Source organism: Gobio gobio (genome assembly GCF_949357685.1).
Source record: "Gobio gobio genome assembly, chromosome: 8".
Lineage (NCBI taxonomy): Eukaryota > Metazoa > Chordata > Actinopteri > Cypriniformes > Gobionidae > Gobio > Gobio gobio.
In genome coordinates this window covers 26581758-26603886 of record NC_137114.1, presented here as the reverse complement: position 1 = coordinate 26603886, position 22129 = coordinate 26581758, and the positions used below count along the sequence as shown (strand labels likewise).

The 22129-nt window shown below is 42.3% G+C and overlaps 1 protein-coding gene across 1 annotated transcript in view; it reads left to right on the top strand.

Moving 5' to 3' along the window:
- b3glcta (beta 3-glucosyltransferase a) overlaps window positions 1-22129 on the top strand; it is a 127142-nt gene that overhangs the window by 4237 nt on the left and 100776 nt on the right. The window lies entirely within an intron of this gene.

Genomic DNA, 22129 nt, shown 5'->3' with positions numbered 1-22129 from the left:
TCATGCCGACTTTAATACTTGTAAAATATTAAAACACTGTCTTTAATGCTTCTATTTAAAGTTTAAATATTTTGTCATTCTGACTAATTAAATGTTTTTCATAATTATGCTTGTGTATTCAATGGTTCATAAAATGAAAGTATGGTGTGTGTATATATATATTATATTACAATATATATATGTATATATAATTATAATATAATATAATATAATATACTATGGCCTAGATTCACAGACAGAGCTTAGATTAAACCAGGATTAGGCCTTAGTTCAATTAGGACATTTAAGTAGCTTTTATAAATGCTTTAGTAAAAAAATGGTGTGCATCTTGAGACAAAACAATGGCACTGACTTATTTTAAGAAATGCCAATTTAAGTTGTTTTCAGTTAAACAAGCTCAAACATGCATTTAGTCTGGGACTTGGCTTAAGCCTTGTCTGTGGAACCGGCATATAATATGTAAATAACACATTTTAAACACATTTTTATTAATATTATACTTAAAAATGCTACATAATTTTGCTTTCTTTTAAGGGTTAGTTCACCCAAAAATGAAAATTCTGTCATTTACTGACGTACCATCATGTTGTTCCAAACCTGTAAGACTTTAGTTCATCTTCGGAACACAAATGAAGATATTTTTGATTAAATCTGATGCGTAACATGAGAATGAACCTCATTGGTTCTTGCTAAAGCTCAAACGTGCTGCGTATCATGAGAATGAACCTCATTGGTTCTTGCTGAAGCTCAAACGTGCTGCGTTACACATGAGACTGAACCTCATTGGTTCTTGCATGTCAAGTGAAAATGCTTCCGTTACCACAGCTGTGTGAGTTGATGAATATTTATTAATAAAAGCCTACATTTAAATTTCTTCAACATATAAAGTGAACGAGTCTCAGAGAAGTTTCAGTTGCGTAGCTCTCAATGGAGGGACAGAAATCTCTCATATTTTATCAAAAAGATCTTCAATTGTGTTCAGAAGAGGAACGAAAGTCTTACAGGTTTGGAACGAAATGAGGGTGAGTAATTGATGACTAAGCACCCTCAAACGCAAGCAAAAGCACCCTCAGTTGATACTGTAATAATATTGGCGAAACAGATTTGCAAATTTGTGTCCGAGCTCTGGAGAGCATCACATACATCTATTTACTGCGTGTTTTTGCAGCGGTGAGTAATGTAGCCAATCACAGATAGTTGTTGCTCTCTCGAACGCGATCAGAATCTCACCGCTCAAAACAGCAGTTCCCATTCAGTCGGTCACGTTCGACGTACGCCGGACGTACCGACGAATTGGGATCACTTCAGGGAGCCCCTATCAGCTTCGAGATATAGAGAACAGGCCAATGGGCCATTGGCGTGCGAGATTTGCATCTCGCGCTCCGCCCCGCGCCGCGGGTATAAACAGGAAGCGAGAGCGAATGCACGCTGTCATTCACTTCGGAGCCGAACGGCGTTGATGAAGCAAGACTGCTTTTCTAAAAGAGAGCCTATCTGCAAGAGAGATGCTCCAGAGAACGAGAAGGACGCTCTGTGTTGGCGAAAAGGCACAATCAGCGCGACCGCATGTTCACCGCTGCATCAGCATAACAAACTGCTGTTCTCACAGCAACTGTCGGTTTGGTGAGGGCGTTTGTTTCAGTGAGTGCACCACAGGACTGCACTTACCACCTGTGTGTTGCCGCGGTCTTCCCCTGGGTGCTTCAGCACTGTTTAAAGAGCGTTTCCTCACAAAAGAGCAACACGGGTGTGACACTGCGTCTTTTTCAAGACGTCATTCCACTCGTGCGTTTCTGGATGCGGTTGTTTCCTGTCCTGACGGCCACGATCCCTCTCGCATAAACATGTTGAGACTGTGTCGTGGGTGATCCGTGTTCTCTCAGGGGAACGGGATCACGTCAACGCGCTGGTCATCTCACCTTCCGCGTGAGGGTTTGAGTGTTCAGCGCGCCGTGTGCCGTCTGGCTGCCGGGTGACAGCGCGGGTTGCCACGGCAACTCTGCGCGCGTCACTCGGCGCCTCCGATGCGCGGTCGAGACTATGATGCCTCAAACGGGGTTGAGTCCCTTCGCTTATACCCTGATCTAGTCTCTTTTCTGGTGCACCAGAGGGGGGACTATTTTGGCTGATAAGCCTGGATGGCCTGAGGATTACAGTGAGGCTTCCCCGCCGCGTACATCTCTGTGGGCCCCTCACTCCTCTATCGCATCGCAAGCATGTTGAGACTGTGTTCGTGGGTGGTCTATGCTCTCTCATGAGAGCATAGCCACGTCGGCGCGCTGTTCGTCTTGCCTTTTTCATAAGGGCTTGAGTGTCTCACGGCCACGCCCACTGTCTCACGTGTCTGCTGGTAGCTTACAGATGGGATTGGTGGTCCTTGAAAGGGGACCTAGCGTTTCATTTGGGGCTCTAGCAGAGGACAGATGTCAATCGCTGCATCGGAGAGAGGGCTGTTATGTGTTGAAAATGAAGATGATGCTGAGATTCCCACCGTAATAGTGGGCGCTCGTGCTGAATCAGATTCATACTTGACAGCCATGCTTTCCCGGATGGCTGAGGCATAGTGCAACGCGTAAATCGCCTTGCCTGCCCCTTGCCTTTTTTCGGATGTGCATTGGAAGGCTTTGGCATTGTGGAACTATTGGTGCCAAAATATGGAACACCAATAGGGCCATAATCTGTATAAAGTTTTCCTCTCTCTCACAACCCTCATCGGTGGGGTGGCAGTGCCACTGGCAGGCCACCTCCGCCCTGCTTAGTGCACGAGGGTAGTTCTGAGCCGAGGTTGAGCTGCGCACAGCGCTGGCCCTTGGCTAGACAATGTCCACCCTGGTCCAGAAACACAATTGACCCGGATTTGGTCTGGAACTGTTCTTCCCCGGAGGAGGGCCGGGTGGAAAACCATTAGTAATTCTGTTCTGCCACTGATGTTAAAAACAGCCAGTGGTACCCAAAAAAAAAAAAAAAAAGAGCAGTTCCAATACCTCTGGGTCTCGGGAGTTCAGGAATGGCAGCGTGTGACGCTACAGAGCCTCGCCGCTTTCATTCCCCTCCCCACAAGAGGGTGAGAATGGCAGTGTGTGACGCTACAAAGCCTCGCCACTCTCATTCCCCTCTTCTCAGCGGTGCGTGGACAACAGTGCGCGACGCTATGCCTCGCCACTCTTGTTCCCCGCTGAGGAAGGAGGTGAGGCAGACCGTGCGCAACGCCACAAAGCCTTGCCACGCTCAGCCCCTCCTTCATTTGGGAGCACGCTTGGCGGTGGTCGACGCTCCCATGCCTCGCCACCCTCAGACACCTCTCCTTTCGCCAGCAGGGGGCGCCGGCTGTGGGAACGCACTCAAGGGCCTCCCCACACTCGCACGCCCCCTCCGCGGACGCAGGTAAGTGTTGCACAGCACACTCAGATCCCACTTCGGGCCGCTCCATGCCGTCCGAGTCGGATCCCTGCATTCCGCGTCGCTGCCCCGCTGCGGGTACGTCTGTGGTTAATCCCCTTGCTCGGTGTCTGAAAGCCTGGCTAGAGCTTCCCAGCCCGTCTCGGGGCCGTACCATCAGACTCGGCTATGTGATTCAGTTCGCCAGGCGTCCCCCTAAGTTTGGGGGCGTTCACTTCCCAGTAGCGAAGGAGAACGCCCCCGTGCTCTGGGCGGAGATCGCAGTCCTACTGGCGAAGGACGCGATGGAGCCGGTCCCTCCAGCCGATATGAGGTCCGGGTTCTACAGCCCGTACTTCATTGTACCCAAGAAAGGCGGCGGGTTATGGCCGGTCTTGGACCTGCGATTCTTGAACCGGTCCCTTCACAGGCTGCCGTTCAGAATGCTAACGCAGAAGCACATCTTCAGGTGCGTCCGTCCCCAAGATTGGTTTGCAGCGATTGACCTGAAGGACGCGTACTTCATTCTCGTTTCCCCTCGACCGGCCCTTTCTGCGCTTCGCGTTCGAGGGACGGGCATGTCAGTACCGCGTCTTGCCCTTCGGCCTGTCCCTGTCGCCCGCGTCTTTACGAAGGTTGCGGAGGTGGCCATTGCCCCCATGAGAGAGCATGGTGTTCGCCATTCCGGGAGAATGGCGACTCCATCCCCAGGCGGTCCAGCTAATCTGGATTCATTTCGGGGCCGCACAGGTAGACCTGTTTGCCTCCCCAGAGACGACCCACTGTCAGTGGTTTTATTCCTTGACCGAGGGAACCCTCGGGTCGGATGCCCTGGCCCACAGCTGGCCCCGGGAAGAACGCAAGTATGCGTTTCCCCCAGTGAGCCTTCTTGCGCAGACACTGTGCAAAGTCAGGGAGGACGAGGAGCAAGTACTGTTGGTCACTCTATATTGGCCCAACCGGACTTGGTTCCCGGAACTAGTGCTCCTTGCGACAGCACCTCCCTGGCCCATTCCTCTGAGGAAGGACCTCCTGACTCAGAGATGGGGCACCCTATGGCACCTGCGTCCAGACCTCTGGAAATTCCATGTCTGGTCCCTGGACGGGACGCAGAGGTTCTAGGTGACCTACCGCAAGCGGTAGTTGACACCATCACTTCCGCTAGAGCCCCCTCTACGAGGCGCCTCTATGCGTTGAAGTGGAACCTGTTCGTCGATTGGTGCTCTTCTCGCCGAGAAGACCCCCGAAGATGTTCGATCGGTTCTGTGCTTGCCTTTCTACAAGATGGGTTGGAGCGAAGGCTGTCTCCCTCCACCCTCAAAGTCTATGTTGCCGCTATCGCCGCTAATCATGAGCTAGTAGATGGAAAATCTCTAGGTAAGCACGATCTGGTCGACAGGTTCCTTAGGGGGGCGAGGAGGTTAAATCCGCCTCGTCCTCCCTCTATACCCTCTTGGGACTTAACTCTGGTGCTAACTGCACTACAGAGAGAACCCTTTGAGCCTCTGCAGTCAGCTGAGTTGAAAATTCTGTCGTTAAAGACAATACTCCTGACTGCGTTGGCCTCCATCAAGAGGGTAGGGGACCTGCAGGCATTTTCGGTTGACGAATCGTGCCTGGAATTCGGGCCCGGTACCTCTCATGTGATCATGAGACCCAAGGTATGTGCCCAAGGTTCCCACTACTCCCTTCCGGGACCAAGTGGTGAGCCTGCAAGCGCTGCCTTCGGAGGAGGCAGACCCAGCCCTAGCTTTTCTCTGTCCCGTCCGTGCTCTCCGGACTTACGTGGATAGAACGCAAAGCTTCAGGACCTCAGAGCAGCTCTTCGTCTGTTACGGAGGACAGCAGAAGGGAAAGGCTGTCTCCAAGCAGAGGATGGCCCACTGGATAGTGGATGCCATCGTCTTGGCTTATCAGTCCCAAGACGTGCCCTGCCCGCTCGGGTTAAGAGCCCACTCCACTAGGGGTGTTGCCTCTTCCTGGGCGCTGGCTCGTGGCGCCTCGCTGACAGATATTTGTAGAGCTGCGGGCTGGGCGACACCTAACACGTTCGCTAGATTCTATAGCCTCCGTGTAGAGCCGGTTTCTTCCTGTGTGCTCACTTCCCATAGTCAGTAACACCGAAGTGCCCGTTCTAGTGTCGGCTTGCTGCGCCATTCCCTCCCCTATGGTAGACGGATGCGTGCGCTTATTCTGCTCCAGTCGAGTTCCCCGGATCGGCGAACCCTGTTGAGTCCTCCGCAACCCGCGGCAGTCGGCAGACGGCAGACGGTACGGCTCCCTACGGCGAGCCCGTGTCTTTCCCTCGGCAGAGTCTCCTCTGCCGTCCCAGGTACGTGTTGTCCCCCTCCACGAATTGGCCGGGGCCACCCCTGGGACTTCCGTATGTTGTGCTGCCCACGGCCAGCCCATACGTGTATTCTCCACATGTTAACTCCCTCTGGGCATGATGTGGCTTCCGCAGCTGCCTTCACAGGCACGCTTTCCCAGCGTTATCCAATACAGTCAGCTGAATGGGTCTTGCGGAACAGCAGCTTGGACTCTCCCTGCGTGAACTTTCCCGCCCGCATCAGATCGGGGTCTGAGGGGCTCATCGCTGGGCGCTGGAAGTGGTAGTAACTGTGGCGTTTTCCATAGGGGATCCCAATTCGTCGGTACGTCCGACGTACGTCGAACGTGACCGACTAAATGGGAACGTCTCGGTTACGTATGGTAACCCTCGTTCCCTGAAGGAGGGAACGGAGACGTACGTCCCGTCGCCACAGTTTCTGTACCATCACTGCAGGTTGAGCCACTAAGTTCGGCTCCTCAGTGAAAAACAGCGTGCATTCGCTCTCGCTTCCTGTTTATACCCGCGGCGCGGGGCGGAGCGCGAGATGCAAATCTCGCACGCCAATGGCCCATTGGCCTGTTCTCTATATATCGAAGCTGATAGGGGCTCCCTGAAGTGATCCCAATTCGTCGGTACGTCCGACGTACGTCTCCGTTCCCTCCTTCAGGGAACGAGGGTTACCATACGTAACCGAGACGTTTCTGCGAAACCTCTCATTAACAAAGTCAAGGGATGTAAGTAAGAGATTTATTGTTGACAACTTCATTTTTATAACAGAACTTTGTGAGATCGCGATGAACTAACAAAGCAACAGCATTTTAGTGATCGTAGCGATCTTGGCTCGCTTTCGAGGCTAAAGTCTATAACATTCATTGAATAAAACTATTATTGCTAAGACGACCAACGGCCAATTGCATGCAGCAAAGTTTCGGAAGTGACATCTAAATATAAATGCCACTCTGCACGAGACAAAAATATCCTCCTGAGAGCCAGAATAGAGGTTTTGCCTCTGTAGAGGACACTATATTTTAAGGAATTTCTCTGACAACATACACAGTTTTAAGGTTGGATATTAAGACATTCTTATGAAAATATTATTATTATCCATTAGTAAAGTATTGTTACCCAAAAATCCCATTTTTTGTCTATTCATGTCTTTTAATTTTCTCAATAAATGGGTTCTGGTGTCCTCTACAGAGCAGAGGATATAGCATATAACATAGGAATTAAAAAAAAAAAAAAAAAAGTTTTTTATGCTCCAAACAATGTAATGGCCGGGGAAGGAATCTAAATTCACAAAACCTTTTTTTTTGGTTCTCAGGAAGATGACAAAATACCAGTAACGCATTAAAGCAATGTAAAGGCAGACTAATAGATTAAAAGACAATTTGTTGCAAAATATTTTTGAAATTCAAATTATTGATAAAAGTGATGACTTGTAAATAAATAATCATACATTTCTCACTTTACACTGCTATGGTGTAAATATAACCCTTTAAATTTCAATTCTGCACGCTGTTTTGTACCTCAGATGAAGTTTAATTCTGATTCAGGAATTGAAATGGAAAGAGCAGGCTAACTGCAGCAGCATTTTAATTGAAAATGACGAGCCCAAAAACCTTTAAAAAAAGAATGAAATATGTATAGATGAATCGATCACAATAAGATAGAAAAATGATAAATTTTTATTTCATGCCCACTTTAAAAGCCTTTCTTAGTTTAGTTTTGAAGAGTGCATAACACAGTGGGAGATCACAGATTGTAGTCTGCTCACAACTTGTTGTCATCGAACTGCACTTTCATCCTGTTTCAATCTATTGAGGGATCAATATTTGTCTATTTAGAGAACAGAAGACCTGTCATATACATTTAACAACAAGCTCTTGATGTGATTATCAGGCCAGGCATGCCGATTTTGACATCTTCTTTTCTAAAGTTTTCCTTTTTTCCTTAGACTGACAGGTCATCAGAAAATCCTTTTCTCTAGCAACCCGCTTCCAAAGTGAGATTGTGAAGTGATGTGAAAGATGAGGAGAAGTACTTTTTATTCAAGAGATGTGTCATGCTCCTTTCAGGTCGTATTAGTTTCATAGTGCCATGAAATGTTCTGTTTTAAAAGCATCCACTCGTCCACTTTGAATGAAATGTCAAGAGAGTAGTTTAGGTTTAATACAACTTACAAGCAATAATTTAAAAGGGATCTCCGGTTGACTCAAATTTTAGATTGGATTTTGTGTAGTGTCCCTACTGTTTGTGGTCCTAATCATCATCATCACAGCGGGGTCTAGTACTCAGCAAGAGGGAATTAATGCACACCAACTGAATACAGAAGCAGCGATCCGTCTATATAGCATTCATTGTTATCATTTAATGGCAGTAACACCATTCAAGTGGCAGTGGTTTGCAAGTCTCTCATAACTAATGCATGTCATTTATATAATTCTCTCAGAACAGCTTTGAGGTCTCCTCTGAGTGCCTATTTGATACCAGTGCACTTTTGTGATTTATGGAACAAAGTATTGACTAATAACTTGCTTTGTTTGCTTCACACTTGTGAATTGCTGACTCTTTTTATACATTCCCTCTTTTGATTAACTCTTGTAGGTTCATTATTGAGTATACGGAGTACAACAAATGACTTCTTGTACACTCTGAAAATTGTAATGTATGAAAAATGTAATTAATTAAAAAAATATTATTAATATTATCATATAATCTGTGCAGCTTACTACTTACTGAGGCAGTGAGCATAATGCGCAGGAAATGTGGAGACCTGGCAATGAAAAGACCTTCAGGCACAAAACGGCACGCATGCATGAACAATAAATTTGGCTTCCGGAACCAAACCAAAGTGACTGCTCTCATTGTGACTGGAATCCCATTTCCTCTATATAAAAGCCAATGCTGAAGATAATAGTTTAGTTTCAAATAAGTGCCAGTTACAATTCTGGTTCAGGCGAACAGTGGCTAAATTTGGGAAATTGGAAATGTTTGGAGTTGAGGGAATGAGGCAAATTAATGCATTCTTGATGAAATTCAAAACGCCTTGTTCACCATCCAGAGCCAAGTAATGCAAATCCCTGTACTTTCAAAGTACAAATTAAGTTTGAGGGAGAATTTTTTCTCTACTGTTGTTGAAGAAGTATGTTATGTAGGTATGCAGGTTTGTAGTGTGAATACATTCCTGGCTGTACTGTATCCGACATGTTGCCATTGTCCTATCACCCTTGTGTTCTTTGATCTAAACTAACTAGGGATGCACAATATCATCATCATCAGCTGGTTATTAAAGGAACACTCCACTTTTTTTTGAAAATAGGCTCATTTTACAAGTCCCCTAGAGTTAAATAGTTGAGTTTTACCGTTTTTGAATTTCCATTCAGCCGATCTTTGTATCTGGCGGTAGCACTTTTAGCATAGCTTAGCATACATCATTGATTCTGATCAGTCCATTAGCATGTCATTCAAAAAATGACCAAAGACACTTTCAATATTTTTCCTATTTAAAACTTGACTCTTCTACAGTTACATCGTGTGCTAAGACAAACTGAAAATGAAAAGTTGCAATTTTCTACACCTATATGGCTAGGAACTACATTCTCATTCCTGCGTAATAGTCGCGGATCATCGCGGCAGTACCATGGCTGCAGCGGCGCAATGATTCGTTGGTATTCTGTGAAACATGGTGGTAGTATACACCTTCGACTTATTATCAGGGCTCTACGCAAACATTTTTCTTGAGGAGCACTTGTGCTCCTAATTAAAAAAAAATAGGAGCACAGTCAAATATTTAGGAGCACTTTCTGATCAATAACACGCATTCCAATTATAACTTTCCCATTACAGGACTATCTTTGTCCCTTTAAATTAATGTCCAGGGGCATTTTTACCATTATAAGAGCAATTTTTTTCTAATCTTATTAAATATATGGATCATCTTATCAATTTCTTCAATTAAAATAAAAAAAGTTGTTTTTAAAATGTTAATTTAAACAATAAATTCAGTTAGAGCAATAAGACACAATCAGACTGTTACCAATCTAATTACATCAGCATCAAAAGATCCATCTTTGCAGTGTAGAAGTGGCACAGCAGCTCCATCTGAAGTGCTGTTTAGACTGTTTAAGATGACGGGACGTGCCCAGCTCATGGGTAAATAATGTTGTATGAATGTTTTAAATATAAGTTTTTGAATTTAGAAATGAGTTAAACTTTAAAAGTTTTATATTTTAAATAAAAAGTTCATGCAAAGTATAAATATGAAAATAAAACCGTCAATAGGGGGCGCGTCAAGTCTATGCGTGAGTCATTCATTCAATCGTTCAAACGCAGATTCATTCGAATCGAACCGCTTGGAGATGCGCAACAGTTCTGGTGTAGTTTTGATTTTCACGAAATAAACAGTATTGTGGCTAAAACGTTGTTACTTAACATCAGCTTGTCTATTGGACTTTTGTACAAGGTCAGTATAACATTTGCATAATGGAGCAGTCCGTAACTTTAGGCGCTCTGGCGCTTAGTAAACAGAACTGCACGCGTCTCGCGGAAGAACATTGCAGCCAGATCTACTTCTCTCTGTGTGTGTCTATGGCGAGTCACACAGGGACTGTGCTCCTCCGCAGCGCTGCGAACCAAACTGAAATAAAATAGTCAGAATATAAACACGTATTATATGTGTACCGTAGTGATTCAGGGTAAGATAAAAACACAGTTTGGAAAATGGATTCATGATGTACTCACTCATATATACATCTAGTATTTTTTAAACACGAGAGAAGTTGTGGACTGAAGCTGATAGCCTAGAGGCCTGTTCACACCGGGACGATTTTCGCACGCGTTTATCGCCGACGTTTAACGCCTCGGGACTAAACAATGGGCGCCAATGTGAGTGTTCACACCGACGCGCAAAACGCCAGGCGTAAAAGCGTCATTTTTAAAAAAACGCCTTGGGTTCGTTTTTTTATTTTGACGCGGCGCGTAAAAAACTGGCCGACCAATGAGATCAGCGCTTTTGTTCACGTGCCTGGAGCTGCTGAAGTGACAGTAAAACACGACTTGGTGCCGCTCAAGCACAAAACGCTCTTGCCGAGCACACATTGATACGACGAAGAAGTAGTAAGTAGACAAAGAAGAAGATGAACTGCTAATGCTGCTTGCCAGTTAGCAAAAAGTGTGTGAATGGTTTTGTCCATATACATAATATGTCTATGGTTTTGGCAAGCACGTAAATACTGTCTCTCTTCTCCTTCTGTGTGACAAGCGAGTGTCAGAGGCTTAAAGTGCCGCAGCACCATCTTGTGTACCGGGAGCGCATCGACTGAATGTGCACGTTCACTCGGCGCAGCGCCAGTGAAAATCGCTTGGGTGTGAACACTCAAGACGCGCCGAAAAACGGCACGAAAAACGCTGGCGATAAGCGCGCGCGATATTCGTCCCGGTGTGTACAGGCCTTAAGATTAAATCAAGAACTGATACAGGGGATTTTTTTAATTATTATTTAGTAATTAATTTTTGGTGGCATTTTTGCCCCAAGACTTTCCGAATTTCCGACCTTGTTTATGATAATCCAAATGTGGTATTTCTAGTTAATTTGTATTTGGCTGCAAATAAACATCAGCGCGAGGCGTCTGGTAAGTGCGCATGGCCGCGTCTCACCCGTTTCACCTGGTAAACTATCAATGAAGTTTAGTCCGTCGCACAAATTTTTTGCACATGCTCTGTTGACAGAAGGCATGACAAGCAGTCGATCGCAGAACGGCAGTTGTAGTTTTTGTTCCGATTGTATTATAGGCTACATTTATTCATGAGAATTGATCGGGTCACGCAGTAATTTTCAGGCGCAAATGCGCGCAAAATGGTCGCTATGTAGAGCCCTGATTATCACAGCCCTTTACAACACACAGAACTATGGCTAATCACACAGGTTTGTCGGCTGCAAGCCTGAAACTTTCTCTGCAACTACACAAACTTAGTGCCGGTCACCTTGAAAGTTACCTAGCTGGGGGCTACTTTCAGGCGCTGTAATATCATTGCGCTGCTGCAGCCATGGTACGGCCGCGAAGATCCGCGACTATTACGCAGGAATGAGAAGGCAGTTCCTAGCCATATAGGTGTAGAAAATCGCAACTTTTAATTTTCAGTTGGTCTTAGCACACGATGTAACTGTAGAAGAGTCAAGTTTTATATAGGAAAAATATTGAAAGTGTCTTTGGTCATTTTTTGAATGAGATGCTAATGGACTGATTAGAATCAATGATGTATGCTAAGCTATGCTAAAAGTGCTACCGCCAGATACAAAGATTGGCTGAATGGATTCAAAATTTAACTCTAGGGGACTTGTAAAATTAGCCTATTTTCACAAAAATTGGAGTGTTCCTTTAAAATAAATTGTAAAGGTGCTTTATGTACGTTTTTGACTGTCCTAAAACATTAAATACGATGATATGTTTGCAGATATTTAGTAAACATGCTAAGTTCAACTTTTTTCTCTGAAAAACAATCCTACAGCCAGTTATTGTTCTTTGGAATGTCTGTTTTTGTTTTGGTCTGTGCCAAACCGCACGCCGCCAGTTTACCCAATAGTATTTCGACACAACAGGTTGCCAGTTGGCGGAAAACGATGTACTGCAGCCATGAAAGCCAGCAAATAAACTAGGTCAGAGATCGCAGATTCTACCCGACACGGATAAATAAACTCATCAACTTACAATGTGTAAGTCTCCTTGCCTTCCATTGTAAATTCACCCTTCGCCATGAGTTTGATTGACAGGAGATCTGACCAATCACATCGCAGAATCTGCCGGTTTGATACGGAATTTGGGATTTTCCTTAGTTGTCAGTTATAATCATCAAAATTAAAAGAAATAAACATTTGAAATATATCAGTCTGTGTGTAATGAATGAATATAATATACAAGTTTCACTTTTTGAATGGAATTAGTGAAATAAATCAACTTTTTGATTATATTCTAATTATATGACCAGCACCTGTACAAGAGACGGAATGTGATTCAAGGCCCTGATATACTCACGGCGAAGTTCTTTTCCGTTCTTTGCTTAGAAGTAAAAAGTTGTGAATATCTTTGCAGCGATATACTGTTAAAGAACATCTAGACACCGTCTTATGCTGCTGAGAGACACCTTAAGATGAATATATGTACTGCGTTTCCTCTCAATAACAAAATAAACAGACAACAAAAATTACAGCGGTGAGAAGGTGGCAGTTAAGAAAGCATCTGATCACAGCTCTGCAATTTATTGACATCATGTCGACAGATGAGGTAATTCAAATTACACTGTTATGATAGTTTAAATATAAAGTATGAGACTATATAGAACTATGTGAGACTCTAGTTTGAGTTCATCTCTTTTCTTAGCATGACAATACAGTACAGAATTTTTTGTAGTAAAAAAATTCAGTTTTCTGAAGACAAAGTTCTCCTCTTTTCCTAAGGAAAATTAGCCTGACAAGCCAGACCCACATCAAGATGTTGGGTCTGGAAACTCACCATTGACAGGGCTCAATCTGAGGGGTGGGATAAATGGTTGTCTTTCAAATTCCCTCTGCACGCAATTGGATAGCGCCATGAACGCCACAACCAACCAGAGCAAAGAAGAAGATGAAGCCGAGCTAACATTAGTTGATAGACTTTCGCCATATCTGGTCAGCAGAACTCCGAACATATCTTCTTTTCTTAAGAATGACTTCAGTGCCGTTCTTTTCTCAAAGAAAAGCTTAACTCCAAGTCTTCCAGAGTCGCGGCCAAAGCTGATTCAAAAGACTGCCGTTCGCCAGCTTCTTTGTTTACGAGTAGCACGCAGAACCTCCGCAACTCTGCGTGCCGTCATTATGTTAAGCCCGCCCACCGACTCTACACACGCTGTGATTGGCCTGACCAGAGTTTGGTTTTTCCAGCTCTCAGGTCTACCGAGAGTTGCTAGACTACACTCGCGGCAAAATACATTTTCTGCCGCTAGGGTGCGTCTAGATTTCTAGGCTAAAAACAAATAGGAGTTCAGATAGATTGATAGACAGACAGTCAGTCAGTCAGTCAGACAGTCAGACAGTCAGACAGAGATAGACGGACGGACTGAGGCAGACAGACACAGATGGATAGATAGATACGGATGGACGGACGGAAAGATAGATAGATAGAATAGTAAGAACAGATGTAGAAATCCATTTATTATTATTAATTATGTTATTTCATTCATTCCTCTATAGTAGCTAGTGTTTTTTTTATAACCTTCAGAAGCTCAACAGATGCAAATCACTCCGTTATTGTTTTCTTTTGTGTATATGATGAATACTGTGTATTCAGGCATGCTGCTGCTTCGACATACAACTTTTTGCATACCAGGTAACAGGGAAATATGCATATTTGTTCGTAGGGACTGTGCATCCATCCTTCCTAACAGACTCTAAGTAAAAACCCTTTGATTACCCAAGTAGCTTTCATCCAACGCTTCTAATTTCCCTCATTTTTCTATGTTCTTCTTTATCTGAAGGAGCATCTGTTCTTTGCATTTTTCTAGAAGACATCTGAAAAAATTGTGCACAGATGTCGTCAGTTCAGGCAAATAATTTATTCGCAGTATTTTATCAAGAATATAGCCAGCAGTTGTCAAAAGCAACACTGGCAATAAAGAAGGGCACTATATAGTGGTGTAGTCTCAGCAGCCACGTGCAAGTAGAGCTTACAAAGCTGGTAAATGGCCCTCGTGTGTGTCTCTCCCGCCCTATAACATCCTCAGGGGACCAGCATGAAAAGATTGAAAGTTTGCGACAGATGTCAGAGAACAAGGAGTGAACTTGGATGCGTTCCTGCAGAAGCCAAGGTTTTCAAGCCAAATGTTGCATATTTAATCCACCCTGACAGACTCCGAGTCCATGTAAGAATGTAGCCTGTCTTTCTGCTGAGAGAACCGCTCTTTTCTTTGTTGAAACCCATTTTCTCACTCAAGAGTGGATCTTATTTATGTGGAATGAATTATTTAGAATTCAAGATGGATCTATTTAATGCTTCATTTTTAAACGCATATTTATTGCATTTTGATTTTACAATCACATATATGGCTCGCTCGGGGAGATGTAGTATTATGAGTCTCCCCTATTGCTTTTCTTTTGTGATCCTGTCAGAGGACTAATACAAAATATTAGATTTGAGGTGAAATTGTGATCTAGCTTTTGCCGCTATGAAAGTAGAGCACATTGGGGAAGCTATCCTGATGATAGGCAGAGCCAATGTGCATTTTTCAACCGTAAACAACCCAATGCTTGAGTGTAACTGTTGGGGGAATTATCTGACAGCAACAGCAGAATTATATATCTGGCCTCGGCTCATTCTGCCCACTGATATGCTGAAAATGCCACGGCCCTTTTATGATTCAGCCACAGTGGAAAAAGAGCAGCAATAGTGTTCAGGGAAGAGCAAATCCATCCACCCATGGGTTATTTATTTTTAATGGTTTACATTTTGTTAGAAAGGGGAAAAGGGATGGCTTAAATTGTTTCGGAAGATCATCTTAAACATTTGAAAATGTGTTTTAGAAGTTGTTTAACATGAATGCAGTTGTGCGACCGTGGTGGTAAAGACGCACACCTTTACTTGAATCTTAGACAGATGCGTAGGTTAGTTTATTAGTGGTCCACTGAAATGTTTGTCATTGGCCAATGTGGATATCTAGAGATCATAGGGCCAGATTAAACATACTATATGGGCATTTGGCCACATGCCTGTGGGCACTAGTAGATTACTAGTTGGTAGACACTATTGGTAGATGCTGTGCAATTGCAAAAAAAATCTGATTTCTGATAAAATACTATGTATTATTATATATAGGGTACAACAGGGCTAACGGCTCCACGGGGTAAAAGGCACCTTTTGATTTTATTTTCCTCTAACCCACTAGATGGCACAACAACTTGCCACAGCACTTTCCATAGTCTCAGCCTCAGACATCATGGCTGAACGTCTGATGCATATGGCGCACTTTTCTGGAAACATTTCAGGAGTTTCGAAGTTGTCATCTGATTGGTTGAATTCTACTGCATGTTCGCAAGATGAGTGTGTTGCGTTCTTTAACGGTCCGCCTGGAAACTTGGTGCGGAACAAAACAAACTGTGATTGGATGAGTTGCATATCAGTCAGACGGCCTCTTGGGCGGTCCTTGACCAATGAAAGCTGCGATGGAGTATGCGAGACTACAAATCCGCTTTTCAAGATGCTCGTGAAAAGTTGGCTGATCCTTGAGGCAATCGCGGGCAGCAGTGCAAAGTTGTTTCTGTGCTAATTTGATCAAATAATCGATGATTTTTATAATGTTGTAGATTTAAGTAACAAATGAATTGAATATATTTTGAGACAAAGGACTTCTTAATGATTTTCAGTTTTGTTCAAAGCAACAGTTTTTCAATAATGTAAAAGTATGGTATTTGGAGTAAAAGGTACCCCTGCTCTACCCCCTGGTGTAAAGGCACAATAATTAACATGATAAACGACCGACTGACTTTTCCATTTATTGACATGACATGGTTAGATTCAGATAGTAAATATCATATATTAAGTTAGGTGTCCACCTTTGAGATAATCACCATATTTATAATGAAACCATCATATTTAAAGGGGTCATGAACTGCATTGTTTTGTTGTTTCATAATGTTCCATGGGGTGCACTTACAGGGAGTACAGAATTATTAGGCACGTTGATTTTCTGATCATATTTTTTTTCCAGGCACATTTGACCAATTCCAAACCACAGTAATCCTAATAACTACTATTGATTTAGTATTTAATAATGTATAAGTGATATATAATTGTTCATGAAGGCTGGAAATGAAAATCCCCTTATATTCAGGTGTGCAGAATTATTAGGCATGTTTTCTTTTACAGATAAATTGAGCCAAAAAAGAGATTTAACTCAGACTGAAAAGTCAAAAAGTATTAAATGCCCATGAGAAGGATGCAATACTAATGCAATACTAGACATTGCAGTTAAGGCATGACCATTGGACAGTGAAATGCTCGTTGGGTCAGCAGGGTCAGACAAAAACATGTGGCAGAGAAAAGACACCTATTAACCGCAAAAGAATTAAGAATTAAGGTGAAGAATTAAGTGTGAAACCATCAGGAACCCTTTAGTCTCCAGCGCCACCATTTTCCAAAGCTGCAACCTACCTGGAGTCTCCAGAAGTGCAAGGTGTCAGGATCTCAGAGACTTCAGTTAGGTAAAGAATCCTAAAAAATGACCCCCACTAGATAAGAATCACAAGCTGAAGTGTTGTAAAATACATGAAGAAGGTTTTTTTATAGGCTTTATGGACAGATAGGTTGAGAGTGACTCTTGAAGGACCAGCACCACATCCTCTAGTACCACTGTTTGAAGAATTCATCTTCCAGAATCTGGCAGTACGTTTTGGGAGTTCATTTTTTGTCCATCTCTGCAAAACGGACTTCAGGATGGACTAAAATGAACTCCCAAAACGTACTGCCAGATTCTGGAAGATGAATTCTTCAAACAGTGGTACTAGAGGATGTGGTGCTGGTCCTTCAAGAGTCATTCTCAACCTATCTGTCCATAAAGCCTATAAAAAAACCTTCTTCATGTATTTTACAACACTTCAGCTTGTGATTCTTATCTAGTGGGGGTCATTTTTTAGGATTCTTTCCTAACTGAAGTCTCTGAGATCCTGACACCTTGCACTTCTGGAGACTCCAGGTAGGTTGCAGCTTTGGAAAATGGTGGCGCTGGAGACTAAAGGGTTCCTGATGGTTTCACCCTTAATTCTTCACCTTAATTCTTAATTCTTTTGCGGTTAATAGGTGTCTTTTCTTCACCACCTGTTTTTGTCTGACCCTGCTGACCCAACGAGCATTTCACTGTCCAATGGTCATGCCTTAACTGCAATGTCTAGTATTACATTAGTATTGCATCCTTCTCATGGGCATTTAATACTTTTTGACTTTTCAGTCTGAGTTAAATCTCTTTTTTGGCTCAATTTATCTGTAAAAGAAAACATGCCTAATAATTCTGCACACCTGAATATAAGGTGATTTTCATTTCCAGCCTTCATGAACAATTATATATCACTTATACATTATTAAATACTAAATCAATAGTAGTTATTAGGATTACTGTGGTTTGGAATTGGTCAAATGTGCCTGGAAAAAAAATATGATCAGAAAATCAACGTGCCTAATAATTCTGCACTCCCTGTATAATGTTAGTATGATTTTGTAGACAAAAAATGGTCATAATTTAGAAATAAAAGGCATTTTTCCTTCCCTAATTTTAGCCCTCTGCTCTGAACGCTCTGTTTTAAGGGGCGTGTCTGCTGTGAGACTTCAGTGTAAATGCCCGCTGCTATGATTGGCTAACATATTTGCATATGAAATGGCCAAGTATTACATGTGGAACTCTCTCGAAAACTTTTAGCATGTTTTTACTATCTTTTTACAGAACTTCGCTCACAATTACAATAAAGTCAGCGGCAGCGCACTCGTTCATTATACAACACAATAGGCTTGCTGCGATAGTCGGTATTGCTGGAGTTACCGGTGTTCAGCCGCAACACCGGTAACATCACTTGCGTGTACCGCAGGACCGCCCCCGCCATTCATAGTAGGGATGCACCGAAATGAAAATTCTTGGCCGAAACCGAAAACCGAAAAAGAGGAAACCAAGGCCGAAAGCCGAAAACCGAAACACCGAAATAAATTATGCCAAATATTAGTACCATAGCATTTATGGCTATGACTGTGTACTAACTTTACTAAAATCAAGGCATTGCAATTGCATACATTAATATTAACGTTTCAAAGAATAAATCAATAACAAATTATGCCAATATTTATTTAGCACATTGCAACAATGCACAGTATAAAATAAAATTCAAACTAAAATGTTTAACTTGACCCCACTCATTTGTACATTAAATAATAATGTACAGGCCTACAGAAAGGTTTTTAAATTAAATGTTCTCTCATAAAAACAAAGTGCATTTAGGTCTAGTGCATTTAAAAATTTTCTCTGTAGGACTACTACAAGAAAGTGCATTCAGAACAAGTGCAACTGCTTAAAGATAAGACTATTTTCTCTGTAGGCCTTCAACATAATAGTGTATCAAAGCAAAGACTGCCATAGCCCATATGTTAACTGTAGAATAGGGGTGTAACGGTACACAAAACTAACGGTTCGGTACAGCAGTTTTACAAAATGGCTTTTTATTTATTTTTATTGGTTTACTGAAGAAAAAAAAGTCTGTCCTTAAATGAATTAAATTATAACTAAAAGTTTATTGAATATATTGCTCTAAACTATATAGGGAGCCCTTACTTGCACATTAAGGTTAAAAACAGAGCCCAAACTATTTGCCTAAATTCAGTTGCTATGTATTTTTAGGTCTAATAATCAACACTCAAATAACATCGTACACAAACATGTACACTTCACATCAGGCAGTTTTTGCAATAACTTCTAAATCTAATTATAAAATAGTTTATCCAATTCGTTGTTGAAATATAATCATTTATACACAGTGTCTGTCATTTTATTTAAACATACATTAAATAATCAAGACATCATTAACAGGTTAAGTAGAATATAATGAATATAACGGCTAATATAGGTCATATATTTAGTGAAAGAGTTGATTTCTCTAGTGAACTAACAGATGTGGACACTGAATGACTGCCTGAGGTAAATGATGCTACATGACTGTTTAGTTTACAGCAGTTATTGAGGGTCTTTCTGCCGTTGAAACACTGACTGAGCGATTACACCACATATGATACGTGACAGTAAGTTGTAATGTATCCTCAACACACCTTAGATGTTCATTCATGTTTATTCTTAAGGAATAGATGATCGATCGCGCTCACAGATGATCGCGTTCACGCGCGCGCGCTGCCGCCAGATTGAAGTGTGTTCCGCGCTTAAAACATGCCCACATGTTAAAGATTGCGTTCGGTTTCACAGTGAAGTCTGGTCCTCTTCTCATCATGAGCTCTTCTCAACATGAGCTCTCGCTGTCAGTGCCTGTGCGTGGAGCAGACGTGGGTGTTTCTCAGATATACTGAAATACGTCCACACCGCAGACATGTTGCTTCAGACAAGCACGTGCAGGTCGCGGTTTCTGTTTGCGTCATCACAACATTTCGGCCATGTTGTTTCGGTGATAAAAGTCTTTCGGCCGAAAACCGAAAATGCACTTTTGGGGCATTTTCGGCCGAAAATTTTCGGTGGGCGAATATTCGGTGCATCCCTAATTCATAGTGCCCATGTTAATATGTTATTGCAATACTCAGCATATCAAAAATCGCGATAATATCGTATCTTGGGGCCCCTGGTGATTTCCACCCCTACTATTTACTTTGCGGCTGAGACACAAATAGACTATTAACTTAAAGCTTTTACTCTTAATCACAAAAGGCATGTCCACTTTAATAAAAAAGGAATATTTATTAAACAAGCCAGATTAAGAGCAGAAAAAACGCTCTCTCAATTAAATAAATAATATACAGAAAACTAGCCTTCTTCAATCTGTCTCTCTTCTCCAGTGGTTTGGGCTAATCCAAAAGAAGTGAAAACAATGGGGGTGTTCTGAAGACAGACTGTTACCTGTGAAACAGGGGTGCTCTGAAAACACCCCCATTAGCAATTAGTGCTTTCCACCTGATGAAATGAACGCGGCGCGGCAAAACTGATGAAATGAACGCGGCAAAAAATCGACTAATCGACTGAGAGATTACAGCCCTAAAAATAATGTTATTTATTACTCACCCTCATGCTGTTCCACACCCGTAAGACCTCCGTTCATCTTCGGAACACAGTTGAAGATATTTTTGTTGAAATCTGATGGCTCAGTGAGGCCTGCGTAGGCATCAATGTAATTTACCCTGTCAAGAACCATTAATGTACTAAAAACATATTTAAATCAGTTCATGTGAGTACAGTGGTTCAGTATTAATATTATAAAGCGACGAGAATATTTTTTGTGCGCCAAAAAAACTAAATAACGACTTGTATAGTAATAACCGATTTAAAAACACTGCTTCATGAAGCTTCGGAGCGGAAACGAATCAACGAGTTGATTCAGTGGTTCGGAGCGCCAAAGTGATGTGATTTCAGCAGTTTGGCGGTCTGACACGCAATCCAAATCGGGATCGTTTCTTTCCGAAGCAGTGTTTTGAAATCAGTTATCACTATATAAGTCGTTATTTAGTTTTTTTGGCACACAAAAAATATTCTCGTCACTTTATAATATTAATACTATACCACTGTACTCACATGGACTGATTTAAATATGTTTTTAGTACATTAATGGATCTTGAGAGGGTCAATTACGTTGATGCCTAAGCATGCCTCACTGTTGCCTTCGGATTTCAACAAAAATATCTTCATTTGTGTTCCGAAGATGAACGGAGGTCTTACGGGGTGTGGAGCGGCATGAGGGTGAGTAATAAATTACATTATTTTCATTTTTGGGAGAACCAACCCTTTAATGCTTCTCCAGAGAGGAATCCTTTTATTTTTTTATATTTAAAAATGTTTGTGTGCTGCTGCACGTCTCTGTGTGTGAAATAAGCAGAGTGTACACCCCATGGGTGATAGATGGGCACGAGTACATTTGCTATTTAAACAATGTGGCGCTAGACGTGAAAATGATAACTGCATGAAACTATCAAAAAACACTAGCGTCGCATTGTGCCGGCCTGCCGGGTGTATGATAGGGGCCTTTATCTCCGTTGTACCCTACACTACCAAAGGTTCAAAGGTTTGGGGTCTGCAAGATCTTAATTGAAGTCCCTTATGCTCACCATGGATGCATTTATTTGATCAAAAATGCAATAAAATATTGCAATTCTAAAATACTTTAATACATTTTTTTTTAACATTTTAAAATGCAATTTATTTATGTGATGGCAAAGCTGAATTTTCAGTAGCCATTACTCCAGTATTCAGTATTACATGATATAGCAATTGAAACATACATAAAATTGCTAATATTATAATATACAAGATAGAGAGAGTAGCATTTAACGACATATTTTGTTATAAAAAAAGATGCACAGGGACTTATTTTTTAAGCTCTTTTCATTCATATTAAGCATCCAAACAAACAAACTACATAAATTTGTCCTTTCCAATGATCCATGAAAAGGAGAAAAGCTAGTGAGCATGTTGGATTATTCCCTGAACCCTGCCAAGCTGTGTGGGCAAACAGCATGACATTAAAAATAAAAAGACAAATACGCACATATATACATTTTTATTTATATATTTTTTCCAGCAACAGTATTAATTAGATCCACAGAGCCACTCGTGCTGTTTAGGTCTAATGAGCTCACATAATCAGGTTACATTTACACATGACCTTTTGGTTCCCCTCATTTGTGTGATATTGCTCAATATTTCCTA